The sequence below is a fragment of the Protopterus annectens genome, chromosome 4.part0 (assembly GCF_019279795.1).
Source record: "Protopterus annectens isolate FY-2018-M chromosome 4.part0, PAN1.0, whole genome shotgun sequence".
In the NCBI taxonomy this organism is placed as follows: Eukaryota; Metazoa; Chordata; order Ceratodontiformes; family Protopteridae; genus Protopterus; species Protopterus annectens.
The window spans coordinates 1,196,837,570-1,196,861,228 of NC_056733.1; positions in this window are offsets into that span (position 1 = coordinate 1,196,837,570).

Genomic DNA, 23,659 nt, shown 5'->3' on the forward strand with positions numbered 1-23,659 from the left:
GACAACAGCCATCTGTCTCAGTGAGGCCCTTTTGTAGGATGTCCACATATTTTGTGTTTACAGTTATGGCTCCTAGTTTGCAGTCATCTGGAAACTTCAGTAGCCACAGACCTTCCATGTTATAGTTTACTTCAGAGAAGTAGCTACTAAACAGGACAAGACCCAGGGACTGGACCCTGTGGTACTGCACTCGTCACTGGTCCAAAGGCATACATGGTGTATGCTACTTTCACAGTGTGTGTTCTATCAGTAAGCCTGTTGGCAACCCATCTTGTGACATAGCAATTTATACCTCGTTTAGTGGGTTTATCTATATTTACAGAATGTGGGGTGGTGTTGTAAGCTGTGGCAGGATCTACATAGGCTGTGCAAACCACCTTACCCTTGTCTACGGTTCTGGTGACTGCTTCAATGTCATCTATCAGGTTTAGGAGACATGATCTGCATTTTACAAACCCAACATGGTTGTGGTCCAGGGTTTGGGGATTACAACTGTATTTTTTATAAGTTGTATGATGATACATTCCATGGCCTTGAAGGGCAGGCTCACCAGGCTAATGGGGCACTACTTCCTGTGGTCCATGGTGTTTACACCCTTGTGTAGTGGGATAACCATCGCTGTGCACAATTCAACTGGCACAAAGCCTGAGGTGTAGCTATGACTGAACATGGTACATCGGTGTGGTGCCTGTTCGTTCTGTGGTTTGTGTAGAACACAGCCTGGGAAGTTATCTGGTCCCATGGCTGCTGTGATACTGGCTTTGGAGAGTGTTTTTACCTGTGCAGCCGTGATGACAGCAACTTTGCAGTCTTCCATTATAGTGATGTGCTCTTTCATGGGTGAGAGGGGGGTAGAGTTAACACTGATCCTATCTGCCAGGATGTTGCCAATATCAGCTGGGTCTGTATATTTAGTACCATTGAGCTGTAACTCAGAAAACATCTGAGTGTTGACATGACATGGACCTGTCTGTTGTGCAGAGATCTCCTGAGTAGACAGTATGCAACAGAGTACAGATTGGGTTAAATTCCATCTTGTTGCATGGGGCAACTGTTTTAGGCCAGTAATCCTCTTGTTGAGGTACTTCAGTGGTCTTTCCAGCTGCTGACGGTGTGTAGTCGGATTCAACGCAAGTGTGTTGTGGTACTCTCTGACGGGTCTGATGACTGATGAATAGAGGGAACCTCCTTTGACCTACATGCACAGACCTTGGCAGGTTGTGTGAACACATAGCATGATTTTCTGAGCACTTTGTGAATGTGTTTCTGGAAGTAGAGATGACTAACCACATTTGTCCATAGATCCCTTATTATCACCTCCATATTTAGCCTAAGTGTGTGAGCATGCCCAGCATGACCTTTCAGTATGTTGTTGCCTGACATTTGCTTCGTTTATTTAAGTGTGTGAGCATGCCCAGTATGACCTTTCAGTGTGATGCTGAATGAAATCCACTACATTTGTTGAAGTGTGTGAGCATGGCCGCTATAGACATTTATACTATATGTGTGTGGAAAATCAAGGTGTATTTTTACAGCAGGGCTCACCATTGTGTCATAAATCAGCAGGGATCATGCTGTGCTTGCAGGGCTTCCACGAGACACTTTGCATAGACTTATCAACATTTCTACATACGGGGGGGGCATCTATTCTTTGTACATTTCTACCTGGGGGCACACCTGATTGTTACTGTGGGTGTACATAGGATGAGGGGTTCACCTGACACTTATACACATTTGCTATGCCTGCACTGCTATGTAAGGTAATCCATTTCAGTCTGTACTGTTGCCTATCGTACTGGCTTGAGGTATACTACTGTACTACAGATCTTAGCATCCACTGTCACGTATATTAGATTGAGACTTCATAGCCTACCCAGCCCACATCACACTGCCTGGCCTGCTGTTCTCTGTCTGCATAGGCCTGTGGGGGAGGTTACCCATATGCCTCTGTAGGGGCATGCTACAGCATTTCTTTGTGTTTGCATTAGTGTACAATTGTCCTGCTGTGGCAGTGCCAGTGAAATGCTGCCATGGCTTAGTGGTTCAGTACTGTGACTATAGTGCACAGTATCCTGGGTTTGAGCCCTGTCACTGCTTTTTATTTTAATGCTGGGCAGACCAGACTGCTTAAAGAACAGTAAAGCATATATGAGCATGTTTACCTGACTTTGTTCAACTTTGCCCGACTTTGCCCGACCTTGCCCAACATTGCCCGATGTTGTGCTAGTTAGTGTGGGCAATTTTGTTTACATATACTAAATAGTGGTAAAAGCTGCTTAGCACTGCTTTATATTGCTTAAAAAATGGCAATCATACCTCAGGTAGTGCTGCAGGGCTGCCTATGGCGGATGCACATAGTACACTCCCTATACATGTGTGGAAACAGGTAGTGTCAAGTTAGGCATCCCTTTTATTTTATGTGCGAGTCAGAGAGAGGTATAATTTCCAGGGTTCCTACTGAGCCAGTGTATGTGCTATGCATTGCCTCTTTGCCAAGGCCAAGGCATATTGGGCACACCTCCTTCTGCCTACTGGGGCAGGCTCAGGTTGTTCCTTCTCCGAGTCACGCTGTGCTTGTGCAGACCTTGGCAATGGTGGGGGGCTGTTTGGCCCTGCCCCATGCTGTTCCTGCTGCAGCTGTTTTCACAGGATCATATTGTGTAGCATGGCGCATACCATGACAATTTGGGTACATGTAGTTGGTGAGTACTGCAACGCTCCACCAGATGTGTCCAGGCACTGGAACCATGACTTGAGCATCCCAAACACACACTCAATTACATTTTGTGTTTGTGCGTGTGCCTCATTATGGAGTTCTTGTTAAGGTGTGTGTGCATTCCTGATGGGTGTCATCAGCCACGGCTCCAGTGCGTATCCAGCATCCCCCACTAGGTGACCGTCAGGAATGTCCCCATTGGCAAATGTCTGGTACAGCTGCATCAGATGCCAGATATGGGAATCGTGGTAGCTTTCAGGACAGCCAGCGCACACATTCAGTATTATGCCCTGGGCATCGCACATGACCTAGCAGTTGGAGTGGAAGCCCTTGCGGTTGATGTAGGCCCTACCCTGCTCACCAGCTGGTGTTTTGATGTGTATGTGCGTGCAGTCAATTGCACCCACTACCTCAGGGTATTCTGCTATTTGCTGGAAGAGACGCATATTGCTGGCCAATATCTCACGGGAATTGGGGAAATATACATGATCACCGACATGTGCTGACATGGCATTCAGGAACTGGTACAGTACCCTGGATGCTGATATCTGTGAAATCCCCATATCACCAGTTGGTCTCTGGAACATACCTGTTGCTAGTATTCTTAGGCCAACACATACCTTGGTTTCCACTGGGATGGGTTCCCCTCTGTTGGTTCTGTGTGGGAGGTGTGGCCTGCACAGCTGAACAATTTGCTGCAGGAGGTCTCTGTCCACTCTATAGTGCTCCACTATGTCCAGCTCATATAGCCCCTAGTAGGTTACCCTGGATCTGTACACTCTTCTCCATCTCCTCACTGTGGGTTTCTCAGCAGCATTTGCAATGGCACCACCCTCAGCATCTTGCACATGGTGCCTTATAATAGCAATGGCAGCCCCTAACATTTTTTGTCTCAGTTAAGCTTTTTAAGTTTTCACTTCTCTTTGTAGACTGCAGTGTTGCAGTGTTTCTGAGAAAAACATGGGGGGATGTTGTTTGCAGAGTTTTAAGTGCTGGGCTGGGCTGCGCTAGTGTACTGCCTGTGTAATTGGCTGATTCTTATTGATTTCACCTGGCAGCACTGCTAGTTCTCCTTGGTTAACTTCCTACTACTTCTTTTCCTTCCTTTTCCCTTTCTGTTTCCACAGGGGGCAGCATTGCGCAAACAAGTGCAAACACGCGCACACGCGTGCAAACGTGCGCACACAGGCTTACACAGGTTTACACAGGCTTAGGTGGGTGCACATGCATGCACACAGGCTTAGACAGTTTTACACAGGCTTACACGGGTGCACACATGCGCACACAGGCTTAGATGGGTTTACAGGCACACACACGCACGCACACAGTGTAAGCATCTTTGCAAGAAACTTTAGTGATATCCACGGCATACACCTTCGGTTTCTGGGTTTCAGTTAAGACAACTGTAGACACGCCTCTTCCAGTCTTGAGTAACTCACAGCAAGCACATGCTAAATACTCTGCTCCAATAAGCTTACAGTCTTTGATATATACCCCCTCATGATGTCACCTATCTTCTACTCTATTACTCCCCTAATCCTACACTTACACTCTAGGGACATGGTTCACATGGCAGGGAAAATTGGGATTCATTATCCTTATCCTCATTTGCATAGGATTGCCTACTAATGCTTGGTTACATCTCTCAAACTGAGCTTTCCCCCTTAGCAACCACTACTCAGTAGCCATGTTGTCTTCAGCCTGCCATTCACCTGCATGGCAGAGGAATATTTTTAATAAAATGCCTATTTTTGGCTTTTTTGTTTTTATTTTCTGGTTTTTATAGTGCCGCACATTTGCACAGCGCTGTGCTATGCTTAAACATCGGAGATTGGGGAAAAATATATTTTTAATATTTTGCAACAGATTAAAATGCCAATGGCCTTATATTTGGCCATTGGCATGCTTCCTCAACTGGATGCATCCTTTATTTGGAGCTGTCATAGCTCCGTTTTGCTATTTGCAGAACGGTTCTCCATTACCAAAGGAGTACATTTCTTCAAATAACTCTACTCTTACTCGGACAGGTTAGTGTTTCCTGGATCACAAATTTACCTCATTTGCATAGCTTTCAGCAGCAAATGAGGTAATTTTCATAACATAACACTGTCCGTGCAAGAGTCGTTTTAGGAGCTCTCATGCATGACCCTGCTGGCTGTTGCTGGATTGCTCGGCAGACATATTGGATGTCTGGAGTCTTACTCTACTTTTAGACTCCGTGCAAGCCTTCATGAATCCGGCCCTATATCTCTTGTGTTTCATCTCAGTAAAAAGCTCCTGCAATATTGATTTCATGTAACCCCTACTCATAAACATCTCCATTAGTTACTTACACACTTCAATAAAGTCAACTTCCCTGCTCACCATTTTGGCGGCATGGACAAATAGTCCTTTAACAATCGCCTTCTTGTTGGACATGGGTTGGGAGCTTGTAAAATATAAAAAGGAGTTAGAGTAGGTGGGCTTTCATGTGAACGGAGATGAAAATGCACGTAAACCCGGTAAACGGGTTTGCATGGCGTGCACTGCAGCTGAAATAGGAAGGATATAGGAGAGCAATAAGGAAATGCTGCAACACTGAAATTGGAGTACAAAAGACTAATTAACACCTAGGAGCCTACAGTGGGCCATTGACAACAGCTAACAAGGCTGCAAGCAGCTACTTGCAGAACAGGAAAGGGGAGGGGCTGTACTGCAAAGAAAACAGTAAAGTGCCAAAGCAGAACAAAGCCAATTTGCAGTATATCAGCTACAAGCCACATTTTGCCATGACTGGATAGGGAAAGTACAAAACAAGAAAGACGACAGGTGGATGCATGCCTGATAATGGGAGGGGATCCAGGTTTAAAAGTGAATTAATGGGCAACAGATTAATCAAGGCAGGCAAGCAGATCTCCACAGTAAAGGCCCCAAACTTGCAGTACTCATTGCAAAACCCATAATTAAGACACGCTGCAGCTGGAATAGCTCATACACACCCACTAACATCAGCAGCATCCATAGCACAATAGTATAAAGTGTGAAAGCACCTCACACACATTTGTGTATTCCCATACACTATGCACCAGTAGTGTATACAGATGGGGAATTTTTAGTATGTACATGTTAGGGGCTGCCATAGCTTTGATCCACAAGCATGTGTTGGAGATTGAAGGTGGTGTGGAGGATGATGCACATGACCACCTCAGGCACCTGAGGAGGAGGAGAGTGTTCAGACCCAGGGTAACCTACCAGGGGCTACATGATCTGGAGATAGTAGAGCATTACAGGGTGGACAGGGACATCCTACAGCAACTTGTGGAGCTGTGCCAGCCACGCCTCAGAGCCAGAACAAGCAGAGGGGAACCCATCCCAGTGGATATGAAGGTATGTATATGCCTGAGAATACTAGCTACAGGTACCTTTCAAAGACCAACTAGGGATATCATGGGGATCTCACAGGCATCAGCATCCAGGGTACTACACCAGTTCCTGGATGCCATGTTACCACATGCCAATGAGCACATATACTTCCCCCAATTGCAGGAGGAGTTGGCCAGCAATATGCGTCTCTTCCACCATGTGGCAGAATACCTGGAGGTACTGGGTGCAATAGACTGAATGCACATACACGTCAAGTCACCACCAGGTGAGCAGGGAAGGCGCTACATAAATCGCAAGGGATACCCCTGCCAGGTCATGTGCAATACCCAGGGCATTATCATGGATGTGTGTGCTGGCAGCCCTGGAAGCTATCACGACTCCCACATCTGGCATGCCTCACAGCTGTATCAGTTATTTGCCAGGGGGAACATCCCAAATGGTGACTTGGTGGGGGATGCTGGCTATGCACTGGAACTGTGGATGATGACTCCCATCAGAAATGCACACACACACACACACACACACACACACACACATGCAGGAACACCATAATGAGGCACATGCACACACCAGAATCATCATAGAGTGTGTGTTTGGGATGCTGAAATCATGGTTCTGTTGCTTGGACATATCTGGTGGAGCCTTGCAGTACTCTACAGGCACATGTGTCCACATCTTCATAGTGTGTGCCATGCTACACAATATGATCCTGCAAAAACAGCTGCAGCAGGGACAGAATGGTGAAGACCCTCACAGCCCACAACCATTGCCAAGGGCCTCACAGGCACAGAGGTATTCAGACTATGAACACCCTGAGCCAGTCCCAGTAGGCAGACGGAGGCGTGCCCAGTATGCCCATGCCTTGACAAAGAGGATACGTATACCACATACACTGACAGTGTAGGCACCTAGGGACTGACACCTTTCTCCACCTGCACACACAGTAAAAAGGATGGTACACACACAAGACTATCTGTAAATTACCATGAATAGGCAGTCTACTGTGTGCATCCAACATAGGCAGCCCTCAACTATTGCACACACAACTGCCATTGACACAAGGTAAGTCAACACCTGAACAGTAAATTAAGCTGTCAGCATATGCAGATACTGTATGTACAGATTCATAGGTAGGTACTTGGCCAACTGCCAGAGGCCATTCATAAGCCCAGCCAAAATGTGTCAGCTTTTGCCACCCTATTGATTCATTAACTGTCCCTCTTTAGAGCAGAGCCAATGGCGGGATCCCTGGGGTTCATCTACTGTTCCCCATCCACTCTTCAAGGTTTCTCTTGCAGAGTGTTAGTGAGGGGCTCTGTATAATGTAGTTAAGGATGTTGTCCCAATGTATGGGAAATGTCTGTGACAGGAATCTGTCTCTCCAACATCTTCCAGTTATTGTTGTGGCAAGATACAGCATACTACAGTGTGTGGTTCACTGTGACATGGATTCTCATAGGTGGAGCATATCCATTAAGCCTGAGTTCAACATGGCTATGTTGGCCAGCAGAGATCATCTCTGGGTAAATGAGATGCCACTGTGTATAGCAGGAGTTTATTCAGTCTGGCTGCATAGGCCATATGTTTAAGGCCAGTATTACCCTTGGTGAGGTACATTTGTGGACCTCCCAGCTGTTGGAAGTGTCTTCTGAGGTACATCCCAAATGAATTATTATACCCTGTGATGGGACTGATGAGTGATGAGTAAAGGGGCACTTTAACCCCAGTATGTCTAGATGGGAATCCTTTAGTAATCAGATGGCCTACATAGAAGGATGTCCTAACTACTGTGGAGATATGATTCTGAAAGGGGAGATCACTATCTACCTTAGTCCCCAGATACCTCATTACCTTGTCTGTATTAAAGTGGCTGCCACTTATGTGTTAATATGTGGGTGCTTAATATTCCACAATGGAATGACCATGCAGTTAGTGGCAGTTGGCTGGAGGCCATGATGTTGACACCCTGTGATGTTCTCTGTAAGGCCCCTTGAGGGATGTCTGTGTCAGCTGGACTATCAATCATGGCTCCCAGTTCGCAGTCATTGCCAAACATGGTCTGCTGTAGTCCCACTGTGTTTGCCTGTACCTCTGAGAAGTATATACCAAACAGTAGGGCTCCCAGGACTGAGTCCTGTGGGACATCAGTTGTGACTGGTCAAGAGTTGGACCTGGCGACCGCTAGTCATACCATGTGGGTTCTGTGTGTAAGCCCATTGGCAATCCAACCTGTGATGTATGGGTGTATGTACAGGCTGGTGTGTTTATCAATAATACCTGAGTAGGGCATGGTGTCAAAAGCCTTGGCGAAGTCCAGGTAGTATGTGTGAACCACCTCCCTTGTCATCTAATGTCTTGGTGACTGTATGTAAGATGTCAAACAGGTTCAGTAGGCATGAACTGCACTCAACCAAGCTGACCTGGGTTGGGTCATGTGTTCGGAGGTTACCAATGTCATTGTTAATGAGTGCCATGAGGATGCGATCCATACCATTGTAGACCAGGCTAGTCAGGCTTATGGCGTGGTAGTTACCATGGTCAGTTGTGATTCCACCTTGATGGAGTGGAATAACCATTGCCACGTGCCATTGTATGGGCATGTAGCCTGTGGAGAGGCTGAGGTTGGAAAGCTTAATTAGGTGGAGGGTAAGGTTGTCTTGTACAGTTTGCAAGAGGCAGTCTGCGACAATATCTGCCTATACTGATGCTGTGTTCTGCAGTTAGAGAGGGCCATTTCCACCTGTGTGTCTCTGATTTGTGGGATACTGTACCTTTCGGGTAGTGTTGTGGACCCATTAGGGGGTGAAGTATGCAGTGAATGTATCTGCAAGGATGTTGGTGATATAAGTAGGGGCAGCATATTTAGTGCTATATTTCACTGGCACAGTGCAAATCTGTGTGTCACCACTTAGATCCTTGACATAGCCAAAGAAAGCTTTGTGGTTATCTTTCGAATCCTTGCATATTCTCCTGCTGATGTTAGCCTTGGATGATGTCATGAGGGACCTACATATCGTACTAATAGTGGTCACGAATGTCTGTCCTTCATGGGATTTGCTGTTTGTCTGGAACACTGTCCTACTTCTGTAGTATAGCCTGTTTATTGGAGAGGTCCACCAGACTGGTGTCCTTGTCTAGGAGGAGTGAGTCTTGGTTTACCAGTGATGGCACGATCCATACATTCATGTAGGTGCTTATAGACTGCATTTGTAAATCTGTCTGTATCTTGAGCAGTGTTTCCCCCTTAGCGTGGGGGCTGTGAAACCCCCCACCCCTGTCACTAGTAGTGTAACTTTAACTGTAGGAAAGGTATACACTGTGGTATCCATGGGTGAGGGAGATGCTTGGGTGTGGAAACAGTGAATAGCGCATGGTCAGATCTAACCAGTGACTGGTTAACCTCCGTTGTGGTGCACCTGTTGCCATGTTGGTGATGACCACTTCTAGTATGTTTCCACCCTTCGTTAGGGAGGTTACCACCTGATACAGGGCATATGAGGTGATAAATTCCAGGAAGCGCTGGGCCAGGAAGTGAGTACTGGAGTGAGTTTCCCAGTTAATGGTATGGTAGTTGACATCGACCAATGCCAGGGTGTGCATTAGGATGGTCATGTTCTCCACTGTCTCCAGGTAGGTTGAGTGGTGGCCCTGGGTCATGGAGGGTGATCCGTAGCAGGCCACAGTTTACATTGCAGTTGTGGCTGATGTTAGCTACACATGGATGATCTCAGAGGTATCATGCTGCCCCACTAATCTGGAGGTGTAGGTATCCCTGATGAATATGGATACAGCCCCTCCATGTCTTTGTCAGTCCATGTTCTGTGGCTGAAATGTGTGGTATGGGTTGTAGTTTGGTAGTGCTGGTGTGCTCTCAGGAGCCTTAAGACAGATCTCAGTTACTGCACAGATGTTGATGTTGTCCATCCTGAGGAGTGCTGTGAGTGCATGCATGTTGTGATCACAATCCCTGGTGTTGAGTAGCATGACCCTCATTGGATCTGCTATTGTGCCATTTGCGGAGCTGGTATTCACCTTTGAGACTCTCCTAAATAAGGCACCATGGGGGTGCCAATAGGCTTGACCAGTATTACAAAGCCTAAGGCTGACACATAGGCTGGTATGGTATTGTTGCATGCATGTTCCCCATCTGTGCTTGTTTTTCATCTCCTGTAGGTAACCTACTGGTAAGCAATAGAAAGCATTAAACTTATACAGGTCTTCTAGCTTCCAAGATAGGCTTTTGGAGTGACTAAGTATCAGTGTTCTGTATGTTCTTGCTGTGCTTAACTGTTTCCTGACTACATGGTGATTTCTCACTGTATATTGTGATATGAAAGGTTCACAGATAGCCTACTACCTATCCGCCCAAGGGGAATTAGAAGCATAGCTACAGTGTGTTGGCTTTCTCCACACCATTGATGAAGTAACTGAGCCTCTGTCAAGCATAGCCAATGAAGCAATTCCAGGCAGAGTTGCTGGAAGCTATTGAAGACTGGGGTTGTGGATTGTGATAGGGTCACTTAGTGATCTTAAGAGGGTATGTTAATGTGACAATTTAACACCATTCAATTTTCCCAACAGGTCTTGCAGCTATCAAACTGGAGAGGCGCCCCCACCCCCTGGCTGTATGGTTCTGGGACACATGGCCCCAGGGGTGTATATTCTGTTACCCATTCACACAACAAGGTTTCCCTTGAGGTGTGTCAGTGAGGGGCTATGTCTAATGTAGTTAGGAATGTAATGTATTGTCTCACAGTACATCTGCTATATGGTGTTATTTCAAGAGTAAGTGAAGCTCAGTGAGTTTGGGGGCCTCCGCCCTTTGCTTAGCCTAGCTTACATATAGAAATCATCTAAATAGGAAATAGGCAGAAGCAAAGTTAATATCAACAGTGTAATGTTTACAGCATCTGCATAGTATCTGTGCATTCGAGGTCCCAATCCCGATAAAGGCAGGGATGTTTATCATGTTCAAAAGTATACCTTAACCACAGCTTGCATATATAGGTAGTAATCGTCTTTATAATAAACATTCAAAATACCCATATAAACCCATGTGTGCTGGACAGTACAGTCAACAGAGAATGTAATGTTATGTCAGCACATAGTGAGATGTTACTTCACGGACATGTATATATCCTGAGTAGTTAGCGGCATGTGGCCGTGTTTGCGCGCACAGGTTATAAGTTACAAAGTTTGTTTAACTATGTTTAACTACTGCTATAATGTCACACAAACACTTATAAACATGCTTACAACTTCTTAAATGAGCCTTATTCTGGAGTAAAAAACATTTGTAAAGCATCGCAGGTGTTGAACCCTGGACCATGCACACTATAGTCATGGGAACTTATCACTAAGCCATCGGAGATGCATACATGTTTCAGGGTCTTGAAACTACACCTTATACCATATGCATTTCACTGTAATGATCACAAATGAGACAGTCACTGTGTCCATATGTGTAGTACATTATAATGTACTGTAGTTTGTGAACCAACACATTCCAGTCTCCATATGTATTACTGTTACAAATTAATACGAAATATATGTTTATTTTTTTTATTTTTTTTTTTTTTATTTAACATTTGTTGACCGGGAAAGTCCAACTAGGTTCCACAGAGCCTGTTTTCAGCGGATGCCGGGGGAGAAATGCTCAGATATATATATATATATATATATATATATATATATATATATATATATATATATATATATATATATATATATATATATATATATATATATATATATATATATATATATATATATATATATATATATATATATATATATATATATATATATATATATATATATATATATATCTATATTATACAGTTACATCAATAGTCATACATATAAACATCTATGAACACACTTTATGACACAGAAGCACTCCAAAGGAATTGGAATGTACACAAAACACATGCAGCTCTGGCATTATAAATATTAATATTAACCTAATTCACCATAGAAGGGATGGTTGTTGCGTATGTGAAGATTGGGGTTGGGAGGAATGATGGGTAATGCAATCATGCATCCAGGAGGGCCTGGGTCAGATGTTCAGTATGTGAACTGAAGGGGTATACATGGAGTATGGGGACAATATAAAAAGGACACAAAGCAAGAACCTTTCTCATTCATAATACACCCTGTCATGTCACACTGCAACACCTAATTTCACAAACATATGAACATTAACATGTATCAGACATATGTACACCACCTGACTGTCACATTTGTTTTCAGTAGTGAGGAATGCCTGTAGTAAAATGTATATGCTAAACACCATGACATTTGTGCATATCTCAGATGCTTTAGTGGTAAATTCAATGACTGTGGTGTTCAATGTCCCGGGTGCAAGGGCTGTTAAGCTATTTTGAGGGCCAGAATAAGGGTTGTTGGATGCAGGTGGATTAAAGCACTCTTAAGCAGTTGTAAGTGGGTTTCCACGGGTTTGTGCGACAGTAAGCAGCACTGAAACACGGTAAACGGAGAAGCGCTTCACAGGTTTAACCTTTGCTTATCATCGCACAAACCACAGGCAAACCTGCTTACAAAGACGTAAATGTGCATTATTCACACTTTCCTTACCAGTGCCTACTCTGAGAGGTAAAATAAGAACGCCTTCCAGGATTAGAACCCACAACCATGTACTCTACCCTCAGAGTAACCTGAGACTAAGCTACCTGTGATGTACCTATCCCAGTCATGTATGCAGACAGGTTAAAACACAAAAGGGAGAAATGTGTTGAAATAGGACAACCCGCCATGTACCCAATTAAAGGTGTATGCTCATATATAGATATATAGATATATATAAATGTATATATATATATATATATATATATATATATATATATATATATATATAGAGAGAGAGAGAGAGAGAGAGAGATACATAGAAACATGTTGATATATACAGGTCTACATATATATGTAGATATATAGATAGGTTAAAAACATCTACACATCTATGGAGGTACAGATAAACGTATGCAATAATATATATATCTATATCCATATACACACACACACACACACATATATATATATATATATATATATATATATATATATATATATATATATATATATATATATATATATATATATATATATATATATATATATATATATATATATATCTATATATATATATATATCTATATAGATATATATATATATATACACAAACATACATACATGTCTGTAGACAGCATCCGGAGTGTTCATATCTGAGTATAACATGGATCATAGCAATCACAAATTCCGCCCCCCCAAACAATATGAACATAACATATGAAGAGTATATGCCAATGACTGCAAATATCCATGACAGAAATTCACAGACAGCTTTCATTTTGAAAAACTTTATTTCTTGCCAAAAGGATTCAAGGACTAACAGGACTAACAGTGCCTGCATGCCATACAGGAAGCATTTAACAGTGCCTTAATGAATCAGCCTGCAATTACCATAGTATTAGTCCACTAAGGGATAGGTGTTCACATAGGGAAAGAACACCCACACACATATAGACGTTGTATAAAAGGGGCTCCTACACACCTGCATGTGCTATGTACACCCACCATCTACCCCACAACCAAAATAATTACATCAATACATACTGTCATACCAAACCAATTATTCAACTACTGTACAACATCTGCTGAAACCTTAACATACCTGGACACATACACACTAAAATGGCCCTATGTGTAATAGCTGCTGTTATACAAATGAACAGCTGCTGATGTAACAGGGTTTGTATGAACTAATCCCGTTTCAGAGGGTTGAAAGTTTTGTACACCAGGAAGTGTTACCGAGTACTGATTATCAGCACAGTATGATACACATTAACACCAAACTAAATATGTCTGGTAAGCACACTGTAAACCCTCTAATATTATATGCATAGCTATGCAGCCTTAAGCTGGTCAAACAACCTGGCCAGACTGACACATATGCAGAAGTATTAGGTACAGACAAACCCTGCACAAGTAGCAATGTTCAGAAATATAACAGCAGTATTCACATTTAGACCAAATCCACTGGGCATTACATACAATATATTACTGTTTGTCTCCATACAGTTGTTGCAATAGATTCCAAACAACACTTCCACGCTGTCTTCCTCACAAGTAAGGCAAAGGGACAATGCCCAAGTGGAGCACTCAGTTATACTCCACTGTAGCCATGGTATTGGCTAAGGCAGTAGCAGCGCAGCTGATGTGCATGTAGTTAGCTACTTAGGAATACCAATTGTTTATCGGGATAGCACATGTTACTAATCTGTAACTATAAAAGGTTGCCTTGTCACACATTCAAACCATCTGTATCTACCTGTAGGACAGTACAAAACACTGAAAGACGAGCCGAAAATGAATATTATACTAGTCAATAACACCTCCAATTACTAAGAAGGTATGTATAACATGGAGTATGTCTGTGTATGTAGTACCTGTTCTGTAAGGATTAAAGAGTAATCAATGCATATAGTGGAAATAGCTATCTTGTAGTGATGTATTGCTGATCAGTAGTAATGTTTGTAGTATTCTATGTGTGTACTACTGTAGGTCACAAGGCAAACTCCGCATACACCACATACGGGCTTGGAACTCACTAATTCGCTTCCAGCCACTGTCAGTGTCAGGATTGGTCCAACAAGTATGTGCTATAACAGGGGACAGTATATGTCGATATATTGTAACAGTCGACATATGTATGGGTATATACGTAAGATGAACATGTTAAACGTGGGCTTACCGTCCAAATATGGTGTGCATTGTGGGATATTGTGCCAATAACTGTGTAATGTACATTATTTTAGGCAGATCTATATTCCATTCTACATAGCAGTTCTGTTATGTCATGCAAACAGTAGTTGCGTCTATTAGCAATTACAATACTCAATAACAGGATACATATCATTTGTATTCATCTGACAGTTTAGCAGCATGATAGCAAAGATAATTGAAAGAACCAGGCAACTATCCATGCACATAACACATGTAATATCCACCTTTCTAGTATCGTTTGCAAGCAATAACAGCTGTGCATGTGTACATGTTATGCAAATGTGTAGTGACCCTTGTTACAGGGCTGGACCTCTCTAGTATCATTTGCAAGCAATAACATACATGTTATGCAAATGTGTAGTGACCCTTGTTACAGGGCTGGACCTCTCTAGTATCGTTTGCAAGCAATAACAGCTGTGCATGTGTACATGTTATGCAATGTGTAGTGACTTTTGTTACAGGGCTGGGCCAAATGGCTATGTGCACACCTACATAGAGTTGATATTGAGAGTAGAGACACACTGGTTGAACTACCAGGTTTATGTAGCCTAACCTCTCATTGCCAACCTAACAGCCACTTGCACATACTGTATGTAAGGTAGTGCACAGTACTGGTAATGAAACAGGTTGCATATCATGTTTAACTCCAGTGTAACATCTGCAGTAGGAGTGCAATATGTAGGAGACAGCTGTCCATGTGTAATAGCCGCTTCATAGGTGATGGCTTACACTATCTGATTATATCCTGATCATGTTGATAATGGCATCAGAGTCTATTGATACATGATTCTGTTTGGAGAGTGGGTGTCTGTGCCCAACAGAACTCATGGTCCTGGTGGATATGTGAGTATATACCCAGAGAATGAAACAGACCTGTAGACACTTGCATCATCTGTAATCACCTAACAGGATGTGATGTGCTCCTCAGAGGAGGATTGCTGCTAAACGTAGCTACAATGTTTCCGTAATAGCCAGTGTTGTCACATCCATAACACAAATATTTACATGTGAGCATCACTGTCTAAAACATCTTCATAAGCAATATGTAAACTAAATACATTACTTGGTACTTGTAGTACTGAATGCTCATACAGGCATGTCCACTAGTCAGCTACTGGTGTTTACTAATGTCAGCTTTGTGTATGTGGCCATCCTGGGGGAATGTAATCTCTATGCCATGTCACTGCCAAACCCACCTAACACCACACCCCACACATTGTTTGGGATGCAGCTACAGGGGTAAGCTGGAAGGTAACCCAGTCTACAGCCATGACTGGACTGGACAGTCATGAGGTGTAGGTTAACACATACATCTCATCATCACAACCAACACATACCCTTACCAGAACACAGTAAAGACACCCACACACACACTACCAGAAATCACACACATTGACAGACGCTTCTAAGTATCTGACCAAACAAGTGACCTCCCAAGCTGAAAGAGACAGACACCGAAATACACAAACTGTATGACATAGTTTGCATAGTTTGCATAATTGTGCCACACCTCAGAACACGTGGCTGGAAACATGCCCAACAGTGCTCATTTGTGAATGCAAACTCTAGCACTATGTTACACACCAACCTATACGAGGGCATACATACTTTCAGCTGCCTGTCTGCCATGATTAGCCACATACCCATACACTCAGACCACCTTTTGATCTATACACATGGCTCTGGCATATTCCATGTTGTTTTGCAGGACCTGTGATGCAGTAACCTGGACTGCATGGAAACACATGTAGGAATTGTCAGGTCTTGTAGCCATTGGCCAGAATGATACTGCAGTACAGGGACAAAAGGCTTGTATTCCACAATTGTCTAGTGTAGTGGTGCAAGTCAAAGGGTATCCAGTATCTGTCCACCTGGGGTAACATGGTTGACAGACCATCATGCTTTGCCAGACAGGGCCTGCACCTGTCACCCCTGGGAATCTGGATACTGCCTAGGGCTCATGCTTCCCCTATAGTGCCTTCATCATGCATGGTTCAAGTGTGGGTCCACTGCTGTTACAGGGACAGCAAAGCAATAAACTGTGGGTCTCGCTATACAATGATACATGTCAGAAACACTATACGGACATACATATGTCAATCCATAACATGGAGAACATGTCTGTGCAGTGGCTGAGATATATTTCAATGCTCTGGAGAGCACACCTGCATGACCATGTTATAACACATACCTCACCTCTTGCCCATTATACTTTATTGGAACACATGGGCCACAGGTGTGTCCATATTCCTGAAGGATATGCACACCACCATGCTAGTTGCACTTGCATAACTTCAGATGCATTATGCTGAGCAACTACCTTTGTGCCAAAGTGGAATTCAAATTGCACCTTGCGACAGCTCACCCACCATGCCACAGATTTCCCAGCTGTTATAATGTGCTGTAATGGGGAAGATTGGGTCTGAGACAGAAAACCATAATAATGGCTACTCTCAACTATTCCATTATGAACTGGGAAGACTCCTCATGTACCAACACCTTGACTCAATGCATGTTGGATTCCATCAAAACCAATTACCTGGATCACAGTAGTCACACAAACAGGGCTAACAGTATGCTACACATAATCAGTCACCAATGCCAATGTTATCTTTCGTAAGAGCAGAATGGTGACTGTCATGGCACCCATGCAGATGGACAATGCATGTGCAAATGCTGAATCCTACACAAATGAACCTTAAGCAGTCACATATGTGCAGTGATTGTGCCATTGAAACAGACCCAGGATACAACCAAATACAAACAAGAAGGCAAACTGGTGGTACCATGCTTTAAACTGTACCACAGAAGGTAGTAACTGTTGCAAGAGTGAACACACGTGAGTGTAGGTGATCCCTGGTCAGCCTCAGTAAGATGCAGATACACCATATAAAACCACACAAAGCTACTGTGAAACTAATCAGCCACATATTATGAGGCCAAGCACAGAGCATTCTATAGCTGTGTCATTAATTGTAATGGCAATGACAAGACCTGCCGTTCTGCACAATACTATGACATGGGAAGTACTGCACCTACAGAAATAGCACCTGTTCATCCAGATAGGGTCTTGGAGAACCTAAACCCACTCCCACCCCCCAACAGGTACACTTAGTAATATATCCATGTACACTACAGGCCCCCTGTAATGACAACTATGCAGGTACAAGCTGCACTCTCTAAAGCCATACATACAGCTTTCATGGGACCTGTCAACATCCCAGGGTGTATCCTACACAAATGTAAGAACAATCAGCTATCCACATACACATCATGTTCAATCATAGCTCCATGTTAGGCTGTGTACACACCGAATGGTGCACAGCAACAGTTATCACACCCCACAAAGGGTGAGACAACATTGATAATGAGAAATAGTGCACAACTACCATGCTGAGTCTGGTCTGTAAGGCCATGAACCATGATCAACATATTTGATGTACTCAGTACAGATGTAGATGACAGTAGGGTTGATTCACACTGCATATTATGACCTTGACAGTTCGTAGGACACCATCACCCATACTGTGTTCTAGCTACACTCAGTAAACTAGGTGTATATTATTATGTCACAGGAGTGGTTGGCAACTGGACTGCTGGGAGAACCAATACTACAGAAGGTGTCTGACTAATACATGCACATAAAACCAGTGCCAGCCACAGTAATACAGGGTTTGTTCCTGGTATTCCCCCTCTTTGTTATCTATACCACACAGACTAACACAAAAGGCATCAGCCTATTGATGTTTGCAAATGGCTATGAACTAGGAGCAATAGTTGACTCAATGTGTGCTGCGTTCAACATACAGAAGGGCCTTTGTGTGTCAGATGTGTGGTGTGTGATGTATGGCCACAATCTGACAGCTACGTATTGCATTGTCATCCCCTATGTTACAAACCCTGTACCCATGAACTACCACATAGGCAGCGGTCAATATAATGGCAACTGTGTGTGTGTATGGGATGCAGCTGGACAGTAGTCTTTCCTTTGATAGTTACTTCATCACACCAGTCAGGTAGTCGTATGTGGCACCCCTAATCATGATAGGGTGCCATCCAGGAATATAGAGATAACTGCTCAGCCATACTCAACACCCATGTGACCCATAATAGATCACATATTTCCTTTAAGGGTTATTGCCTATGTGTAGATGGCCTACACTGCCCTTCCCAGTCCCTAGCTGCACTATGTAGCATGCAGCCTACCCTGAATAAAACCATGTCCAACCCAGAGGAGTTGGACATGCTACACTTAACACATCCTGATCCCAAATAAACACATACTTCATGGACATCCACCTTTCTAGTACAAAGATCACAACATGCCTGACAGATCTCTGTCCCATACACTTAACATACTCTTGCCATACTATGCATTCCTGTCCGGCGAAGCGGCACATCGCCCCTCTCTGTGACATGCTGTGATGACTGCATGCCAAATATATCAGTAACCCTGTGGATCAGTTCTGTGGCACTGCTTGAAATGGCTACTGAAACTTACCTGTCTGTTGCCTACAGATAGGTAACCTGTCTGCCTAGGCTCATAAATGGCCCAGGGCATATAGCCTACTAGTTCACTATGACCATACATGCTATAGTTGATATCCAACCCTGCAAATACCTTCAGGCTAGCTATTGTCCCATGTGTTACACATGTACAACACAGGCAATACATGGCAGGATGCTACACAGCTGTACAGTGCCATGTAGATGTATATGGCAAAGCACATACATGCTTGCAAGTCTGCAGGGTCACAGGTCATGTCCCTAACTGCTATGTATGACTATATATGTGACATATACACAGCATTAAGGTCGATTGCATTAATGTGAACACATCCAGGCATGTGCTGATAGGTAAAACACCAGTACAGGCAAACAGACATGCCCACATCAAGACAACATCCACATGGAGTATGAGCAATGTCATCACATGACACGCACATATATGGTGATAACATCACATCACAAGTAAATGTCAAATGTGTGTGACTTATACATGTCAGTGGTGTTAGTGTCATGTAGATTTGCAAAGACTTATTTGTAATCTTAATAAATGTGATACACATGTATGTTCAGCTGTACTTCTGTACTTCTCTGTGAGTTACTGTGACCTGTCTCCATTATTATGTCTTCCAGGTATGGTACGTAGCAGGCTGCGAGCATAAAGACGCTTGGAGGATGAAGTCCTCGTCCCATACCTCCTCGACAACCATACAACACTCTTCAGCCATGTGCCACAAGATGCACAGCAGCAGGATGCCCTGTGGGAGGAACTTCACAGGAGGGTAAATGATGTTGGTGTTCACAATCGCACCTATCAGCAGGTGTGCCGACACTGCACTGACCTCATAAGACAGGGGAAACAGCGTGCTAATGCAATCACCAGGAAAAAAAGGTGCAACAGGTGGGGGGGGGGGCACTCACCCAACCCCCACTCACACGTACCGAGGAGCTACTGGCCAACCTCGGTACACCTGCAGACCTCCATCCACAAGCTTTATCTGGCATTGTGGATGTGGATGTCTCTCAGCCACCAAGCCTGGAGTCACCTGGTAAGTCAGTACTGCACATATAACACAACTATATTTCACATAGTTACATGTGTTACTCTACAATATGTAATGTAACATCATATTTAAAGCATGTATGCACACATGCCACATAGTATAGTCTGCTACTCTATTTATGCACAGATGTGCATACTCCATAGTATAGTGTATTCTACGGGCTTATGTGCTAACATGGAAATTGCACACTGTAGCTATCACACAGGTATGGATAGTGACCTTACTGCTGTGACACTCCTGTTTAGGTACCTCTGGCATTTTTCAGCGACAGCAGCCTGTGTCAGGTGAGATTGTTATCGTTTACCAGGCTTGATAATGCATGGATCATATTAATTGCATGCTATCTGTCATATCACATGTACACATAATGGATGGTGGTCCTGTTAATAGACACTGGTCAGACCTGCAATGCATCACAGTGGTTACCCATGTGAAACAATTGAAGACTATATGAGGCACCTACACTAAACCTTCCAAACTGTCATTGCCAAATGTGTGGACAACTGTGAATAAAATGGTGTAGGTGTGTTTCACTGTAGGGACAGGTACTACATATCAGCATTACACATGTTGGGAATATGCACAGTACTGTACAGAGAGTATATGTGTGCACACATTCTAAATGTGTTGGAGCTGGAGTATGACCGGCCCACAGGATACACCCTTGTGGATTATACCCTTGCTATGAATGTCACACAATGTCATGTGCTATCTGACATGTCCATGACATGTAGTGGGTTGACTGCAACACTGCTCAACTATCCTGCAAAACATGATGTCACACATCCCATACATACCACCCTTTGTCTGCATAACCCTGTCCTCAGTGGAGCATATGACATCTATGGGTGCATGTTATATGGGATAACACTGACATGTGAAATAAGATGGCCATCACAACCATTGGACAGAACATGTGTACACATGGCCATGGAGGATAGCCAGAGACATGAAGCAACACACACAGTAGAAGTGATGTACATGTGTGTACACCCTGTTGTGCATTGGCTCGACACAATACAACTATGGCCTTTGTATAATGGTGATACTGCAGATGTGAAACACTAAACATCATACAGGCCTGTGCACAGCTTGTGTAAGCATAACATGAAACCACCACATAACATATCTTGAACATCTTGAGTGTGTCACGACATGAAAGCATTTACCTATACAGTATCCAAATACATACATGTATTGCACAACATACACATACAACCACATCAGGCCACAGATACAGTAAATTCACCTTGCTGGTGTCAGACATCACTGTCATGTCTGCTTCTCATGTGTGTGAGGTACACAGATGACATGTGGGACATAGAGTACTGCTAAGTTAGCCATGTGTGGAAATAGTTGCCAGGCATCAGTAATATGGCTGCAGATGTGCAGGGGTGTCATCCTTATACCCTTCTGTGACCTGTGTCACACATTCCACATTGGGGTTTAGTGTGTATATACCTCAGTGACGTGGGTATTGTATGTGAACATAGTCATGGCTATGAACTTTGTCAGTAGCTCACACTGTATAGCAATTGTGAAGCCACATGATGCCCTGCAATGGCTATGCACATCAGCTCAATGTACAGTATGTCACTGCATATATGTAGGGTGGACAGACAACATTGCATTAGCTGAAGGCCAGTGTTAGTATAACATGTCCCTGCATTGGGACACCATTACCATACTGTAGATTGGAAAGGGCACCATTGTGTTACACATGTATGCATGTCATTCAACACATCAGCAGAAGACATGTCATACTACATGTGACTGGCAAGGTCATACACCACACAGCAGGCTGGTGTACTGTAAACCTGTGCTGGTCTGTGGCACCATTGCAAAGTAGGGACAGCCATGTCAAACATTTGTGTACAGCCACATGCACAATGTCTAGACTCAGCTCAGGGGTAGGCGGAATAATGTTGAACAGACATGCACTGCTTTGGGGGAGATATGCAAGCTAGGGCTCAGGCAAACATAGTATGCAGTCGACATACCCTTCTGCTCATGTTCTCACACATAAGGGCAGTGGCCAACACAAAGCATCAGTGGCAGATGTACAAAGGTCAGCAAAGGTCTGTTAACGTGTGGTGTATGTTGCACACACCATGGTAGTACGGTGCAATGGTGCAAAGTGCATGCATTGTATTGCAGGTATGGGGCATAGGCTACTAACAAAAATGGTGCAATACAGGTATGTAGGCTAACCACCACTATAATTGCGTAAGGTGCATGCCACCTGCTATAACACATGCATGATGTTGTGTGCAATTCAGGGATGTAAGATAACTACCACTATAATTGTCTAAACTGAATGCCATCTGCCATATCACCTGTATGTAGCGTGTGTGTCTGTGTGTGTGTCTGTGTGTGTGTGTGTGTGTGTGTGTGTGTGTGTGTGTGTGTGTGTGTGTGTGTGTGTGTGTGTGTGTGTGTGTGTGTGTGTGTGTGTGTCTGTGTCTGTGTGTCTATGTGTGTGTCTGTGTGTGTGCATCTGTGTCTGGTATAACTTGTAATGTACAGTTCTTGTCTTCCCCTCACAGGTGTTGATGTAGGTGTGTTGCCTTCCTGCGGTCCAACTGATGTTAGTGTCCCCACAGACTCTAGCAGTGATGATGATAGTATGATTAAGGCACAGGCAGGGTTGACAGGGGCTGAATCTGTGCCATTGGTTGCCATTCCACCTGCATCCCCCTCATCCTCACACACAGTTCCCCTGCCTACACATACCCCATCACCACTGGCCATAAAGGAAGGACAGTTGGCAGGTGGTAGCATGGAACAGGGAAGTGTGGAGACTATCGAAGGTGTGCCTGCACACCATGATCGCAGTCAACTGACTGCTGATGTCCCACACAGTAATGTGCCCAGTGCTGCTCGTAGGAAGACCACTGGCAACATGCCTTGCGAGACAAAGCACATCAGCTGGAGTCACCAGACCATGTTTTTGGCTGTAATTGAGGCACAGGCATGAGGTGAATGGCACAACAGAGAAGGTTGGAGGCTTCAAAGGGCTGCTGTCCTTTCATTAACTGATAACATCCAGGCACTTGCAAATGCTCACCATCATCTTTCAGATGTTTGGATAAACGATTGGGTGACATGGTGGGAGTCCTTGACCATGGCATGTCAATCCTCAAGCGTGGAATGTCTGTGCTGGAACATCTGGTGGGAGTGAGGTGTCGGGCATGTGGACGTAGGTCAG